Raw genomic sequence first — 15,849 nt, forward strand, 5'->3', positions numbered from 1 at the left:
AGCGTTAATGAACTTGAGTTGTTAGGGGTTGTTTGGTCTGTACAATATTTTAAATATTATTTGTTTGGCAAATCCTTCACAATTATTACTGATCATCGAGCACTACTTTCTATGATGAAAGAACATCGATCAAAAAAATCCTACAATAGTAGATTAACACGTTGGATCGATCGTCTTTTACCTTTTGATTTTAACATCGAATATATACCGGGTGCAAAAATGGGGCTGGTAGATTACATTTCGCGCCAACCAAACCAAGATGCAAAAGTTAGAAACAAATATGATGGGGAATTTGCGGTAGCAACAATTACCCGCATTCGTGACGCTATTGCTGCAATTTTTGTAAATACCACACCACAAAACTGCCAATCACAGCACTTTAACAGCGTCACTCGCACACATTCCACACGTGCCTCGCATCCTCGCTTAACAAACTATTCCCATTTGCTTTCTGCCTTAAATCGTAATACAACTCAGTTGCTTCTTGAAAATTCTGCAAACGCAACACCATTCCAATCTAGTTCAAATAATACTGTAAACTTAACTTCAATCCCGACTCATTCAGAAATTCTTACAAACGCATCACATATCCATACAATTTCCACTCACACAATGAGCAACATAACATCCAACCCACAAACTCCCCCTACACACAGCCGAGTCACGTTTCAATCTACCCCGAATTCAGCACTGAACACGACGAGATTGTCTACTGAGGGTCAAAATTCGCCAAACTTGGACTTGTCGAAAGAAGAAGTTGTTGAAAATAACTTGACACAGTTATTTACAAAAGGCTACTTGGCTGTTCTCACAAGCAAGGATGCCGTCCTTAAAGAGGTGCGTGATTGCATCCTACAGAACGACCCCCAAAGATGTAAGGAAGTGAATCCATACATGTTCTCTTATTGGAGAGATCTACATGTCCGCTGGGGTTGCGTTTGTATAGATGAACGGGTGGCAATTCCCCATTCTATTCAGGACGCAGTTTTGGAAAGCCTTCACCTAACACACCCTGGTAACTGGGGCATGATAACACTTGGGCTGCATGCGTTCTGGCCGTATATGCACCGAGAAATTCTCAACAAGGCGGCTCAGTGCAAACCTTGTACTAATATCGGTAAGAACCTGAAGCCCGTTGTTCCGGCGTCTAAATGGAAACCATTGCAGACATGTAAAGAACCTAATGAAGAAATACAGATTGATTTTGGAGGACCCATTACAATTGAAAAAGATCAAAATATTTATTTTCTTGCATGTATTGACCGTTTTTCCAAATTTCCCACTGTAGAAGTATTTGAAAAAGCTAATGGACCAAATGTTCTTAAACTTTTAGATGACTACATTCACATACATGGTGTACCCCGAAATACTAGACTAGATCAAGCACGTTGTTTAAATGGTAACAAAGTAAAAACTTTCTGTAAACAACATAACATCAACATACTCACTGCCCCTGCCAATGACCATAGAGCTATAGGGTTAGTAGAGCGTTTGATACAAACAATTAAAAAAAAGACGCTTAGGCTGCATGAAATTAGATAATAGAAACCAATCAATCACAATTAAAGAAGCAATAAAGCAGATAGTCTATCAATTACGTTTTTGCAAACAAAAGGCAACAAATTCAACTAAGTCTAAGTGGATTTGTGGCACGAATTGCATCTCTACAGTCAGGGATATCACACAAGTACATAGTTTCATTTGTGTACGACAGTGGAAAATCCGTGTCGAAGCCAGTAAAGTCATAACGATTTCCTTAAAAACATTAGATTTTGTGACACCAATGCTTTTTGGCACCTTCTCTTGACAAAAATAATGTCATCTTTAAACTTTAATTAACAAGACCAGGTAACAAACCATAGAGCTATAGGACCAGGTAACGAACCTGCCAATGACCATAGAGCTATAGGATTAGTAGAGCGTTTGATACAAACAATTAAAAGACGCTTAAGCTGCATGAAATTAGATAATAGAAACCAATCAATCACAATTAAAGAAGCAATAAAGTCGATAGTCTATCAATTACGTATTTGCAAACAAAAGGCAACAATTTCAACTAATTCTAAGTGGATTTGTGGCACGAATTGCATCTCTACAGTCAGGGATATCACACAAGTACACAGTTTCATTTGTGTACGACAGTGGAAAATCCGTGTCGAAGCCAGTAAAGTCATAACGATTTCCTTAAAAACATTAGATTCTGTGACACCAATGCTTTTTTGCACCTTCTCGTGACAAAAATAATGTCATCTTTAAACTTTAATTAACAAGACCAGGTAACAAACTATAGAGCTATAGGACCAGGTAACGAACCTGCCAATGACCATAGAGCTATAGGATTAGTAGAACGTTTGATACAAACAATTAAAAGACGCTTAAGCTGCATGAAATTAGATAATGGAAACCAATCAATCACAATTAAAGATATCACACAATTAAAGATAATACAGTCAGGGATATCACACAAGTACATAGTTTCATTTGTGTACGACAGTGGAAAATCCGTGTGGAAGCCAGTAAAGTCATAACGATTTCCTTAAAAACATTAGATTTTGTGACACCAATGCTTTTTGGCACCTTCTCGTGACAAAAATAATGTCATCTTTAAACTTTAATTAACAAGACCAGGTAACAAACCATAGAGCTATAGGGCTAGGTAACGAACCTGCCAATGACCATAGAGCTATAGGGTTAGTAGAGCGTTTGATACAAACAATTAAAAGACGCTTAAGCTGCATGAAATTAGATAATAGAAACCAATCAATCACAATTAAAGAAGCAATAAAGTCGATAGTCTATCAATTACGTATTTGCAAACAAAAGGCAACAAACGTAACACCTTTCCAAGCACATTTTGGAAGAAAGCCAAACACGCCACTAAGTAATATAAGTACAGTCCCAAAGTCATCTAATCTTTCATATGAAGATATTCTTCATCACTATTTAGATGCTGATACCGTCCCAGTAGAAGACTACCCCGACGAAAACAGTTGGGTCACAGGCGATCGTAGTGATATCCTGATTGAAGAAGCAATGCAGAAAGCGCAAGTGGATGCGGGACGCCGATACAATGGGGATCACAATAAGTCAATTTCCCGTTTTATTGTGCATCCTAAATTAAACAACCCCATTCCTCGGACAGAAAAGTCACTTGATCTCAAATTAGCCCGCAAAGTAACGAAGCGATCAAAACGGGACCTTCGGGGATTATGGGAGACTCTCGCACCGGGTAGTACAGTAGTACGAACATCTGATACTACCAAAGTCATTAAAGAACCTGGCGTACCCGAAGTTGGCGTACGAAATAGTGATATCGCAAAATTTGGAACTCGCGCAGAACGCAACACAGATCTTTGGGAGTATTCAAAGCGCCGCCCTCTCCCCTATGAAAAAACCACGGAGGAAAACATTTCGCAGCACACCAAAGAGCTTAAAAAGAAATTCTGTGGGGAAACCAAAATTCGCCACCGCCCGACCCAATCAGACGCGGCCTCGGGAGTCTCGTCCGCAAATAGCAATATTTCAAAAGCAATGGCGTCTCGAAAACCAAAAAAGCCCCATGTGGGAGGCAAACGTTCTAGAACTACTTCTACAACTCTTAATACATCGAATGCTTCTTCTGTTGCTGCGTCTTCAGCAACATCTTCCGCCGCTTCACCTTCAACGTCCCGAAATAAACGAACCCGACGCGTCCCCGACTACTTCGGTTTTGAAAGTTCTGTGCGCTCAGTTAGCGATGACTCTGCCGCTCCTGCACATAAGAAGCAAAAGCCTGAAAATCCAGTCATCGCGACAGTACTTCAAGAAGAGGCGGCTCAACCTCCTGCACCGGCGACCTATTATGAGCTTCAAGTAGTGAGTCCTCCAGCACCCCCTCCTGTTGGAACATGGTCACCCGAAAGCTATGACTATGAGGAATATACAAGAGAAATAAGTATGAGCGTCTTTGACGCGGAGAATCAAATTCAAACTTCAAACAATTATGTTCAATTTGTTAAATTGTTGCTTGTGTTGATTCTAATTCAATAATCCTTGATTCTTAATTCAAATATGGATTCTTATCACTTGTGCGCTCGTTTTGTATTAATGTTCACTTTTAATTTGCGTTTGTGTCTCAAGTTCTTCAGTTACATTTGATGCTGCATGTGTATCAATATTCTAAATGTTATTACTTTCGTGGATTCGCACTTCGATTGTGCCTCAGTTTATGTTTTCTGTTTGTGCTTTAAAGTAAATGTTGAGAGTTTTCATTGAATTTATTCTCTAAACTTAAGCTTCTCATTTCCATTGCTATGTCATCATTTATTTGCAGTTACTATTTATACTAACCAGTACATATGTTAATATTATTCAAAATTTTTACACTGTTGCAGTTTAAAAAATTTTCTCTCGAGCAGAGGATATGTGGTACGGTTGTACCATATTAAGTTCATGTTTCATTACTTAGTACTATGTTAAATTAAGTTTGCCCTTGTCAGACTAAAAGTCATATTTCACATATATTTAATTTACCGCCGACTAATAAGTCAACTTTTCAGTTTTGTTCATATCTCCCACTTTTGATTATTTATTCATTCTCTAGAATCTTGTTACTGAATTCAGTTGCATTCAATCTACTCTGTTTTGCAATAATCGCGATTCTATCGGATTTGAGGAGGAATTCTACCTTCACTCATTTTGTCTGCAATCGCAGCACGTTTGCTAAGTAAATCTAAAAGTAGTAATCCCACAACTTAGTAAAACTTGGATTCGCACCTCGAATCCATTCAACTAATTCTAAGTGGATTTGTGGCACGAATTGCATCTCTACAGTCAGGGATATCACACAAGTACATAGTTTCATTTGTGTACGACAGTGGAAAATCCGTGTCGAAGCCAGTAAAGTCATAACGATTTCCTTATAAACATTAGATTTTGTGACACCAATGCTTTTTGGCACCTTCTCGTGACAAAAATAATGTCATGTTTAAACTTTAATTAACAAGACCAGGTAACAAACAGAAAATAAAAGGAACAAAATTGCGGAAATGAATTGTTTTTTTTTTCATTTTGGAAAACAATTGTTTTCAAAGTCATGAAAGCCATTATCTATCTTCTAATATCAGAAAATTGCTCATGTACTCTTCCAGGAAAAGCCAATCAAACCGGATTATGTTTCAGGAAATTAAATACGACTAAAAAGATAAAGTAAAAACGACAGTTAAAGACAAAATTAAAAAATTCAATCAAATTTTTCTAGAAAGTACTGTCGAAGCGGTAAAGAACCACAATCTATATCTTCAAGGATTTAAATATTATCAATTGTTCGTTATTCTGAACCCAAAAAATGAGGTTTATGAACTTACAATAACGTGATAATTTGACAAAACTAGAAAACTTAAAAAATGGGCAAACACCTAAAAATTAAAAAAAAATATGAAACCTAGTAGTATCAAAGCCAGAACACCATAACTTAAGGAGTAAAATCGCAATCAGAACTAAAATTGAGTTCAACAGAAAGAAGGAGCACTCTTTGGTTGCTGACACTAAGCTACAAGTTGACCAAATTAAGAGAAAAATGGAGGCAAAGTTCAATAAGCCAGCCATTTTTTATTTAAGAATCAAATATTTTAAAAGTCAAAACGACCATAAGCTTTCGAGCAACAAACTAGATAAAATTTTTTCGAGCTAATTAGGAAGCCAATAGGACCTATCACTAGTGATCTTTGATTTGAAATGTCCTGTTGTTGAATTAATATGAAAAAGATCGAATTTTTTTTTGTAAAAAACCGACTGACGACAATCCGAATTATTTTTTGGATTGTAACGGTCCAAGATTGGTAAACAACTAGTCCTGCTACTGCTAATTGTCCATTAAGAATATTTAATTTTTGAATTTTCATTGATATAGATATTTTGTTTTTAAAAAAATCAAAAAAATCAAAAGTAGATTCTGCGTTTTTGATAATCAACGAATAAAGTTAGCAAAAAACGGCAAAGTTTTATTTACAGCGCACTCTCAACGTACGTTGAAGTGGAATTAGCCCCCTTTTTCGTGTAAAAAAAATGTGTTAGTGGTGTTTGGGTGTGCACTTCCTTCAAATTTAATTAGAATGGACTAAAGAAACTTATTTCGTGCTGTTTTTGATGAAAAATTCTGAACTTTGTGAAATTTTTAGCCGGAATTTGTGACAAAAAAAAATTCAATGAAAATAGCCGACAATGTATTTTGTCTTTAAACGTAAATTCAACAACATTTTCATGAAAATTTTTATTAAATTTTATCAAAATTGGCGAAATATTAGGCAAAAATTCCGAAAAAAGGTGAATGAAATCAACGGAATTCACTCTATTTTCTCGAAAGTTTAAACCTCGATATCTCCCTGTCAAAAATGAAAATCAAAAAAATCTTTTTAATTCCATGTTCTAAGCTGGACAAGCTTTCTAATGATACCAGTCTCAACTCTCTACGATGAATATATCGATCGGCCAAAATTGACTGAACAAAAAAAACCCATTTGAGTATATAGTTCCTCCCCCCTTCAAGAGGGGTCGGAACAAATACTCGATATTTTTAATCAAATGCACTTCCTCAGTCGTAATTTGCTGTGAGACTGATTCGCTACAAAAAACATCGTTGAAACAGGGGTATGTTTGGAGTAGAGCCTATCGAGGTGAAGATTTAATTAAATCTCTTCGCAACCTCGAATTCAGAAAACATTTTGACGAAGACACGAGTTTAGGATTGGCATAGCTTTGTCAATGCAAGATTTTCCACTGAACTTGATAAGCAACCTGTAGGTCTGCCTGGAGTCTACTTTATGCGCTATGAGTTTTTCCTAATGGAAACCTTTCTGTAATTTGATCTGATTGGTATAAGTATGTCCGTTGGATTGACGAAACAAATTTGGAGGAGACAAAATCCTTCGTAATTGTTTTTCTTGTTTTTGAAAAGAAACAAAATTAAAAATAATTAATTGTTTCGATTTAAGATTTAATAATTTCGATTTCTCAATACAATAAAGAACATTTTTTTAAAAAAAATCAAAAAGACCGGTTCACACATGGCCTGCCAATTTTACAAAAAAAAACACTGCTCACCAAAAACTGATCAACAGAAACTAAAAAAACGACAACAGTAATCACGTTCCTCTGTATCGAAAAAATATTTGTCTTTTACTTTGTTTGTTAGATTTCCAACAAAAAAAAACGTACCCAAAAAGTTCATGCAATTTTAAAAAACTGTTTTTAGCGAAGACAAAAGCCAATTTGGTTTTTGCCATTTTAGCGGTAACTCATAGTGCTTGATGCAGACACATTGAACAACGCTGCATCTCAATCTGTGACCGAGAATGCTTTAATTAGACGTTTTTCAATCAGCCATTTTAGCGACTGCGAGAGGCTCGTGCCAGACTGCTTTTCACAGAATACTTCAACATACATATCATGTTTGCAATTTTTTTGTTCGGAAAGCAAAAAATCTGTTGTCTATCAGGTTCGAAAATCTGAAATGGAGCAACCGTGACTATAACATTCAGAGATTTGAAAACCGAAAAATCACAAAGCCCTAATTGATGTAAACTTAACCAATTTTAAACAACTTGCACTTTCAAATAATTTGCCACAAAAAGTGATTCCTCTGAAAGTAATGTTCATTAAGATAATTTTGCTTCCATATACTTATACGCTAGAAATAACGGACAAACAAATGACTCATATTTTATAATTTGTTTCTAAGTTATTAAATCCTTACCCAGTATTTAGACTCAAGATTCATTTGAAAAAATTACTGAGTATCAAGATATTCTCAAAATGTTGGCGATTTAATGGTTTGTTGAACATTGCCCTTTTTGCCAGAAGTCTGCTGAAAGAAAATTTCAGTTTAGTTTGTTCATGTTGAGGAAATTTTCTGGTTTCGAAAAATTAAAATCAAGCAAATAAAAAAATTTCAACTAATAATTTTCATGCCAATTTCGTTCAAAAGTATGAAAATTTTTTTTTTGCGTTTTTTTTTGCGTTTTCCCTAAAGAATTACTGAAGTAGTTTAAAAAATTTTGAATTCTACTTACCTCACACAAGAGGGTTCTGCACATTGACTATTCAATCAATTTTGAGTTCAACGGAGAAGCTGCATTTCAAAGTTAACCAAGGATAAATTCAGATGACTGTTGAAATAAACACAACCATGAAAAAGATTTTTTTTCTTCTCAAAAGACTGTTTTTTTCTTCTTTTTACAAATTGGAAATAGTTGATTAATTTGGCTGGTTATAGTTGTATATAGCCATCTGATGGACTTGTTTTTAGCTAGTAATTTGAAAAATTTTATTTAAAAATTTCCTCCTTTTGCAAAAACTAACATTACCTGTTTATATGATTTGATGTTAAAACACATAAAGGTCTGCTATAAATTAAAAAACAAAACAAAACAAAAAACAATAAATTGAATTGCTAATCCAAATTATAAAGTTTCAATTGCACAAGAAATTTGGTTAATTTAAATCTATTATAAGGAATTGGAAAAAACTGTATTCTTTTCCCTTTTCTTTCGTCGAATGGCAGCCTTTCCTGTTGTAATATATTTCATCGTCCCATGAAAACAGAATTTTTGGTTTTTATGTCATTTTAAAAAATAGAATTATGGAGGTTTACAATGAGGAAGGCATACAACGTATAATAGAGGTTTACACAGAAGTGCGCGGGAAAAAAATTTTGCTACTTTTTCAAATAGTTTTGCGATTTGAGTTTCTCAGTCTTCAATTAAAACCAAATTGTACCCTTCCGTTCTTGATTTACTGAAAAAGGTGGTCAACTGTCTGCCCGCAGAGAACCTAATTTCATCAAAATCATCAGAAGCATCGGGAACAACCATTCGAAAACTGTTTCAAATACGATAACATTTTTCTTTCCTTCTCACAACATTATCTTTTCTCTTGTTCGCGTCCGCATATTTTGTCTAATCTGCAAAATTTAAGTCTAATTAAAATTTAAAAATGATGAGAGGTTCCTTTGAAATTTAGTGTAACTCACCTCAGATTTATTAAAAAAATTAATTATTATTTCAGCCAAGACATATATTGATCTATCTCTTTTATAATTCAATAATAATTCAGAATAGTGTCATGCATTTTTCATCAAGGATATTCCAATACATATTTCAATAAAAAACAGCAATTGTGCCTTATTTTAAAAAATCCCCAAAATTAAAACTTGGTTTAATTCATTCAAAAACTTATTACTAGAAACTAAGAAACCAGACATCAGTAATCACGTCCTTATAAAAAACAATTAGATTTTTTGTGCTTTCCTTTTTTGAAGATTTCCGACAACAAAAATACCAATTTCTGCATTTTTTTAAGAAAATTGTTATTAAGCGAAGGCAAAATTTTTTTGGTTATTGCCATTTTAGAGGTTAGTGACAGCGCTTTATGCAGACAGATCGGACAACAATGTATGTCATTCTGTGATTGAGAAGGTTCTAATAAGAATTTTTCCAATCAGTCATTGTGCCGACTGTTAGTGGCTCGTGCCAGACTGTGCTTTGCAAAGAATTTTTCAACATACATCAAGTTTGCAATGTTTTTTTTTGTTCTGAAAGCGAAAACTCTGTTGTCTATCAAGAAATCGTGGCTATAACATTCGTAGATTTGAAAACCAAAAAATCACAAAGCTCTAATTGATGTAAACTTAACCAATTTTAAACAATTTGCACTTTCAAATAATTTGCCACAAAAAGTGATTCCTCTGAAAGTAATGTTCATTCAGATAATTTTGCTGCCATATCTTCATACGCTAGAAATAACGGAAAAACAAATGACTCAATTTTGTATATTTTGTTTCCAAATTATTAAACCCATAGCCAATAATTAGACTCAAGATCCGTTTGAAAAAATTACCGAGTATCAAGATGTTCTCAAAATGTTGGCGATTTAATGGTTTGTTGAACTTTGCCCTTTTTGCCAGAAGTATGCTGAAAGGAAATATCAGTTAGTTTGTTCAAATTGCGGAAAGTTTCTAGTGTCGAAAAATTAAAATCAAGCAAATCAAAAAATTTAACTAATTATTTTATGCCAATTTCTTTAAAAGTATGAAAATAGTTTTTTTTCCATTTTCCCTACAGAGTTAGTGAAGTAGTTAAAATATTTTTGATTCGACTTTCCTCACTCTAGAAGGTTCTGTACATTGACTATTCAACCAATTTTGAGTTCAACGGAGAAGCTGCGTTTCAAAGTTAGCCAAGGATAAACTCAGATGACTGTTGCAACGTACACAACAATGAAACAGTTTTTTTCTTCTCAATTGACTGTTTTTTTTTCTTCCTTTTACAAATTGGAAATAGTTGATTAGTTTGGCTGGTAATAGTTGTATAGAGCCAATAAAATTTGATGGACTTGTTTTCAGCTAGTAATTTGAAAAATTTCCTTTTAAAATTTCTTCCCTATGCAAAAACTAAAACTACCTGTTATATGCTTTGACGTTAAAACACATAAAGGACTGCTATAAATTAAAAAAAATAAAACAAAAACAATAAATTGAACTGCTAATCCAAATTATAAAGTTTTAATTGCACAAGAATTTTGGTTAATTTAAATCCATTATAGGGAATTAGAAAAATTGTATTCTTTACTTTTTTCTTTCGTCGAATGGCAGCTGTTCCTGTTGTAATTATTTTTAACGTCCCTTGAATATAAATTTTTTGATTTTTATGTCATTTTAAAGCTTAGAATGATGGAGGGTTACAATGAGGGAGGCTTACAATGTATAATATCAATTTACGCAAAAGTGCACGAGAAAAAATATTCGCTACTTTTGCAAACAATTTTTGCGATTTGAGTTTCTCATTCTTCAATTAAAACCAAATTGTACCCTTCCGTTCCTGATTTACTGAAAGAGGTGGTCAACTTTCTGCCGGCAGAGAACATAATTTCATCAAAAGTTATCTGAGGCATCGGGAACAATCAACCGAAAACTATTTCAATTACAAAAACAATTTTCTTTCCTTCTCACAACATCATTTTTTCTCTTGTTCGTGTCTTCATATTTTGTCTAATCTGCAAAATGTAAGTCTAATTAAAAATAAAAAATGATGAGAGTTTCCCTTGACAATTAGTCTATTTCACCTCAGATTTATTACCAAATTAAATTATTAGTTCTGTCAAAACATATATTGATCTATCTTTTTTATAATTCAAAAATAATTAAGAGTAGTCTCATGCAATTATTATCAAGGATAGTCCCATACAAAATTTTAAAAAAACAAAAATTTTGCCTTATTTAATTAAAATCCTCAAAATTAAAGCTTGGTTTAGTTCATTCAAAAACTTATTACTAGAAACGAAAAAACCAGGCATCAGTAATCACGTCCTTATAAAAAACAATTAGATTTTTGGTGCTTTTTTTTTGAAGGTTTCCGACAACAAAATTACCAATTACTGCAATTTTTTAAGAAAACTGTTGTTAGGCGAAGGCAAAAACCCTTTTGCTTTTTGCCATTATAGCGGTAAGTGACAGCGCTTTTTGCAGACAGATCGGACAACAATGTATGTCATTCTGTGATTGAGAAGGTTCTAATAAGAAGTTTTCCAATCAGTCATTGTACCGACTGTTAGTGGCTCGTGCCAGACTGTGCCTTGCACAGAATATTTCAACATACATATCAAGTTTGCATTTTTTTTTGTTCTGAAAGCAAAAACTCTGTTGTCTATCAAGAAACCGTGGCTATAACATTCGTAGATTTGAAAACTGAAAAATCAAAAAACCCTAATTGATATAAAATTAACCAATTTTAAACAACTTACGCTTTCAACTAACTTGCCAAAAAAGTAGTTCCTCTTGGAGTGATGTTCATTAGGATCTTTTTGCTGCCATGAGTTTATACGCTATAAATAACAAAAACGAATTACTCATTTTTTCATCTATTTTATTTCCAAATTATTAAATCCCGAGCCAATAATTAGAATCAAGATCTAGTTGAAAAAGTTACCGAGTATCAAGATGTTCTCAAAATAATGGCGATTTAATGATTTCTTGAATTTAGTCTATTTCGATACAAGTCTGTTGAAAGTAAGTTTCAGTTAGATTCTTCAAATTGCGAAAAATTTCAGGTTTCAAAAAATTCAAATCAAGCAAATCAAAAAATTTGAACTCATAATTTTTACGCCAATATCTTTAAAAATTATGTAAAATAGTTTTTTCCATTTTCCCTTCAGAATTAGTGAAGTAGTTAAAATATTTTTAATTCTATTTTCCTCACGCAGGTGGGTTCTGTCCGTTGACTATTCAATCAATTTTGTGTTTAGCGGAGAAAAATGGTTTCAAAAATGACCAAGGATAATTTCAGATGACTGTTGCAATGTACACAACTATGAAACAATTTTTTTCTTCTCAAATGACTGCTTTTTGGTTTTCTTCTTTTTACAAATTGGAAATAGTTGAATAATTTGGCTGGTTCTAATTGTATAGAGCCAATAAATAACTGATGGACTTGTTTTTACCTAGTAGTTTGAAAAATTTTTCTTTAAAAAAATTCTCTCTATGTAAAAACTAACATTACTAGTTTATATGATTTGACGTGAAAACACATAAACGACTGCTATAAATTAAATTAATAAAACACAAAAACAATAAATTGGACTGCTAATCCAAATTATACAGTTTCAATAGCGCAAGGATTTTTGTTATTTTAAATCCAATATGGGGAAATAGAAAAAATGTATTCTTTTCCCATTTCTTTCGTCGAGTGGCTGCCTTTGCTGTTGTTATAAATTTCAATGTCCCTTGAAATTAGAATTTTTAATTTTTATGATATTTTAACGCTTAGAATAGTGGAGGGTTGGTTACAATGAGGAATGCTTACAACGTATAATATCATTTTACACGAAAATGTACAAGAAAGAATTAATCGCTACTTTTTGAAAAATTTTGTGATTTGAGTTCCTCATTTTTCACTTAAAACCTAATTGTGCCCTTCCGTTTTTCATTGCGCTACTTTCTGAAAACTTTTGTGATTTGAGTTTCTCATTTTTCATTCTCATTTTTTCATTCAGCGCTACTTTTTGAAAAATTTTGTGATTTGAGTTTCTCATTTTTCATTTAAAACCAAATTGTACCCTTCCGTTTTTGATTGACTGAAATAGGTGGTCAACTGTAAACCGGCAGAGAACTTTATTTCATCAAAAGTCATCTGATGCATCGGGAACAATCAACCGAAAACAGTTTTGAATACAATAACACTTTTCCTTCGTTCTCACCACATTATCTTTTCTCTTGTTCTCGTCTCCATATATAGTCTAATCTGCGAAATGCAAATCAAATTAATATTCAAAATTGATTAGAGGCTCCTTTTAAAATTAGTGTAATTCACTTCAGATTGTAAAAAAAATTGAGTAAATAATTCTGTCAGAATATGTTTTCGTATGCCTCTTTTATAGTTCAATAAAAAATTAATAACAGTCTCATACAATTATTAACAAGAATAGTTCCATACATAATTCAATAAAAAAACAATAATTGTGCCGTATTTAATTAAAATCCCCAATATGAATGCTTGGTTTAGTTCATACGAAAACTTATCACTAGAAACTAAAAAACCAGAAAACACGTCTTTATGAAAAATAATTAGAATTTTTGTGCTTCCCTTTATTTGAAGACTTCCGACTACAAAAGTAACATTATCTACTATTTTTATATAAAAAAACTGTTATTAGGCAAAAGCAAAAACCGGCAAAAACAGGTAAGTGGCAGCGCTTTATGCAAACAGATCGATCAACGCTGCATGTCATTTTAATCAGACGTTTTACAATCAACCATGGTAGCGACTGAAGCAATTGGTTATCAAAGCTAACTTATGCTGTTGATATTTCTGACAATTAAAATCCTTCCCTTCCCAAGGTTTTCCTGACCATTTTCAAATCATTGCAACGAACCGTCTAGCTCCAATTTGAGGAATACAATGGCTTTTTAAAGTAGTTGCCAACGCTGCTAGAGAGGTCCAAATGGACTGAGAGCAATCAATGGCCATTCAGAGTCAACAATTAAAGATTCATCCTAAAAGGCATGACTATTTGAGACTTGAGTTGAGCTTATTGGAAGGGTAATTGAATGAGATGGATCACACGGTGTGCTGAATGAAGATGGTCACTTTTGCTTATTTTTCAAACTCACGACCGTAGCCTATCTTTTTTCCTTAATTTTTTTCTCACTGACTGGTACAGGACGTTTGCTACCTAAGCTTTACGATATCACCCGCCCTTCTCATTAGTTTTCATCTTCTCTGCTTGCAGTGTTTTACAGATAGATGTCTCTAATTTAGGGGGAGAAAAGAAAATAACTGTCCTCTATTTTATGGACACTTGTTCGAACGACTAAGAAATTGCCTCGTGCGAGACAGTTTGTTGCAAAAAAATATTCCAACATACATACAAAGTCTTTCATTTTTTTTTGTTCTGAGAAGAAATATGTGTTTACTGTCAGTATTGAAACTCAGAAATAGAACAACCATGACTTTCAGCGATAGTAAAACTGAAAAAATCACTAACCTCAAATTCATTTAAATTTCACCGATATTAAGCAGCATGCATTCTCAATTAATTTGCAACAAAAAGCAGTTCCTAAGAGAGTGATGTACAACAAGATCAGTCAGTCACAAAAAAAATATCTTAAACAAACACAGACAGTACTATATGCGGAAAGTTTCTGGTTTTGAAATATTTTAACAAACAAAACAAAGACTTCAACTAATTATTTTTGCTCCAATATTGTTAAAGTATTAAAGTAATACTTTCCATTTTACGTACCCGAATACTTAGGTAGTTAAAATACATTTCATTCTTTTATCTTGAAAGAGTGTACTCTGTAATATGACTATTCAATCAATGTTGAGTTAAGTTAAAGTCAACCAAGGATAATATCAGAATGTACACAATGATAAAAGTCTTCGTTTTAGTCTTCCGAAGAAAGGGGCAAACTTTCTTTCTTCTTTTAACAAATTCGAAATATTGGATTACTTTGGCTGGTTGGAATCGTACAGATTCATTAAATAACGGTTGGATTTGTTTTTGATTAATATTTTGCAGCAATTTTTAAGAAAGTTCTCATTCTGTAAAAAAAACGATCACAACCTGTTTGTTTCATTTGACGTCAAAACACAAAAACGACTGCTATGAAATTTTCATTAAATTCGACTGCTAATTGAAATTATACAGTTTCAATATCGCAAGCAGTTAACTTCATTTAGAACCATTGTAAGGTGTTAGAAAAAATGTTTTTTTTTTAAATATATATTCATTCTTTCCTCGAGTGGTTGCCTTTTCTGTTGTTATGTTTTTGAATGTCCCTTGAAAAGAAAATTCTGTTTTTTTATGTTAATTTAACACTTAGAATGATGGAGGGTTACAATGATGCAGGCTTACAACGTGGAGCATGAAATGCAAAAAAAATACAAGAAAAAATTTCTGCAAATTTTCGAATATTTTTGTAATTTGAGTTTTTATTTTTCGTTTAAAACCAAATTTTAGTCTTGTGTTTTCGTTAGACTGAAATGGATAGTCAACTGGATACCGAGAGAGAACCTAAAGTCCTCAAAGTTTGACTGAAGCATCGGTAACAATAAACAGGAAACAGTGTTGAAAACATTAACATTTTACCTTCGTTCTCACCACGTTATCTTTTCTTTTGTTCTCGTCTCCATGTTTAGCCTATTCTGCAAAATTTGAAATCAAACATTATTTACAAATGATGAGTGGTACCTTTGGAAATTAGCGTGGTTCACCTCAGGTTTTTGAGAAAAATTAAGTTATTAACTTAGTCAAAATATATTTTGGTCTTTCTCTTTTAAAATTCAATAGTAATTGATAATAGTCCCATTCAATAAA

Source organism: Convolutriloba macropyga, chromosome 4, assembly GCF_964194025.1.
Source record: "Convolutriloba macropyga chromosome 4, txConMacr16.3, whole genome shotgun sequence".
Classification (NCBI taxonomy): domain Eukaryota; kingdom Metazoa; phylum Xenacoelomorpha; order Acoela; family Convolutidae; genus Convolutriloba; species Convolutriloba macropyga.